This window comes from Arachis hypogaea, chromosome 11 (genome assembly GCF_003086295.3).
Source record: "Arachis hypogaea cultivar Tifrunner chromosome 11, arahy.Tifrunner.gnm2.J5K5, whole genome shotgun sequence".
In the NCBI taxonomy this organism is placed as follows: Eukaryota; Viridiplantae; Streptophyta; class Magnoliopsida; order Fabales; family Fabaceae; genus Arachis; species Arachis hypogaea.
Genome location: NC_092046.1, coordinates 60,690,675 through 60,693,396, shown reverse-complemented (window position 1 = coordinate 60,693,396; position 2,722 = coordinate 60,690,675). Strand labels below are relative to the sequence as shown.

The following is a 2,722-nucleotide window of genomic DNA, read 5'->3' as shown; positions in this document are numbered from 1 at the left end:
TTGAATTTTGTTAGAAAGCTTCTCGATCTAATTCCATTGAGTAGTTGTCTTGGGAAAGAAACTACTCATACTTGGAATCCTTCGGAGCCTTGGGAAAGGAATGGAGGATTCATGCTAGAGAAGCTTTCTCACAGTGGATTGGATTGGGGTTTGGATGGATATTGTGACATGTAATCCTACCAAATTGTGGTTCATGAAATTGTGTGGTATAATCAGTGATCAAGCATCATCTCTTCTTATGAACATTTAAACCAAGGGATTGGGAATTTGTTTGTTTTTAGAGAGCATTGGTGAGCCAAGGAATTGGGATCCAATCATATAAGATTGCCAAGCAAAATTCAATGAATGCATTGGTTGAGGAAGAGATTTACATGTTTTGATTCGGAGATTTCAATATCTCCTAAACCCAATGAATTCCCCATTTCTGATTTCCACTTTCTCTTTACATTCTGCAATTCAATTCTTGCAATCATCCCCATTCCCTTTTAATTTCAGCAATTTACATTCTGCTCTTTAATTCATGCAATTTAAGATTCAGCCATTTAATTTTCTTGTCATTTACTTTTCCCGCCAATTTTACATTCCGCAATTCTCATCTCAAATCTTGATTCCGCTCAACTAGAACACACTTCTAATCTGAATTGCTCACTCAACCAATCCTTGTGGGATTCGACCTCACTCTATTGTGAGTTTTTACTTGACAACGATAACCGGTGCACTTGCCGGAAGGAATTTTGCCGATCGTGCAATTTCCTAAATCGTAGCATAACTAGTTTATGTGCATCAAGTTTATGGCGCCGTTGCCGGGGATTGGTTTTCGATTGACAATTCTCAAATTGGAAGCTAACTAGATTGAGCAATTTTCTCTTGCTTTAGATACTTGTTGAATTTTAATTTCTGCACTTGGTTACATGCTTTCCTTCTTTATGCCTTTAAATTCATGCAACTAACTCACTGACTCACTAACTGTTTGATTTAATTCCTCAATTGATCTAACCATACTCTTCCATTAACCAATAGTATTTTACTTGTTTGTGTTTGAGCTGTGTTCTTGTATGACAGGTAGGAGAGGAGAGACATCAACTCCTCCATATACCGAACCGGAAAGGACCCTTCATAGACTTAGAAGGGAAGCAAGAGGGAAGAGAATAGTGGGAGAAGAGGAATCTGAAGGAGAATCTGAGGACAATTTTGAGGAAGCTTTAGATCTCAACATGGATAGAGAAGTTCACAACCATGAGAGAGCTGATGGAAACGATGCCATCCCTGAGAGGAGGGTTCTTAGTTCATACATAAACCCAACCTCTGGGAATTGTGGTAGTAGCATCCAGAAACCACCCATTCAGGCCAACAATTTTGAGCTTAAGCCACAGCTAATATCACTGGTGGAAAATCATTGTTCCTTTGGAGGAAGAGCTAATGAAGACCCAAACCAACATCTCACAAAATTCCTGAGAATTTGTGACACTGTGAAGTCCAATGGAGTCCAGGAAGATGCCTATAAACTGCTCTTGTTTCCATTTTCACTTAGGGACAAAGCAGCTAAGTGGCTGGAATCATTCCCAAGGGGGAGTCTAACAACATGGGATGAGGTGGAAAGCAAATTTCTGGCACGTTTCTACCCTCCACAAAAGGTCAATAGGCTTCGATCTGAGGTTCAAACTTTTAGACAACAAGATGGTGAAACTCTCTACGAGGCATGGGAGAGATTCAAGGACTTGACAAGGAAATGCCCACCAAACATGTTCCATGATTGGGTGCAATTGCACATCTTCTATGATGGGCTTTCTTATGAATCAAGGAAGGCTGTAGACCATTCATCAGGAGGTTCATTGAACAAGAAAAAGACTGTGGAAGAAGCCATTGAAGTGATCGAGACAGTGGCTGAGAATGAGTACTACTATGCATCAGAAAGGCACAACACTAAGGGAGTCATGGAGCTGAACCATGTTGATACAATTCTAGCCCAAAACAAGGTGTTTGCCAAGCAACTAGCAGAGCTTACCAGGCAATTAGAAACAAAGCAAGTGGCTGCAATACACACACAAGATCAAGAGGAAGGAGGCATTGAAGGAGGTGATTGGGATGAGGTTAACTATGTGGGAAACCAACAAAGGCAATCATATGATCCACACTCCAGCACTTACAACCCAGGCTGGAGAAACCACCCAAACTTTGGGTGGGGGAACCAACAAACCCAACCACAAAACCACAAACCTTACAACCACAACCAACAAAACAATTCCACATACCAAAACTCCAACCAAAGATCATACCAAGCCACACAAAACACTTACCCCCAATCATCATATCATGGCCAAAGTAATCAACATACCCAACCTAATCCGAACCAACAATTTCAAGATCAATTAAACCGGATAGAAGGAATGCTTGCAACCATGAGCCAAGACATAATTGAATTGAAAGCTTTTAAGGAAGAAGTAAATTCTAACTTGCAAAACCAAGGAGCTGCCATCCAGAAGCTAGAAAATCAAATTTTGTATTTGACTAAGCAAGCCCCTGGGACAAGCGGTTCTCATGCTGCCAAGGCTATTGCAAGGGAGGAATGTAAGGCCATAACCCTCAGAAGTGGAAAGAATCTAAAGGAGATTTCAAGGGAAACCACAGAGGATGAAGCAAAGGAAAATGTGAAAGACAAAGAACAAGGACAATCTGTTACACCGTTTGCAACAAAAGAAAAAGAAAAAGAGGTCTTGAAGCC

At 40.7% G+C, this 2,722-nt stretch overlaps 1 non-coding gene across 1 annotated transcript; it reads right to left on the bottom strand.

Annotated features, from left to right (window-relative positions):
* Nucleotides 1–1,640: 1,640 nt before the first annotated feature.
* LOC112725008 (small nucleolar RNA R71) lies at nucleotides 1,641–1,744 on the bottom strand. Its single transcript, XR_003164141.1, has one exon. It is a non-coding gene; the product is annotated as a small nucleolar RNA R71 (small nucleolar RNA).
* Nucleotides 1,745–2,722: the final 978 nt, after the last annotated feature.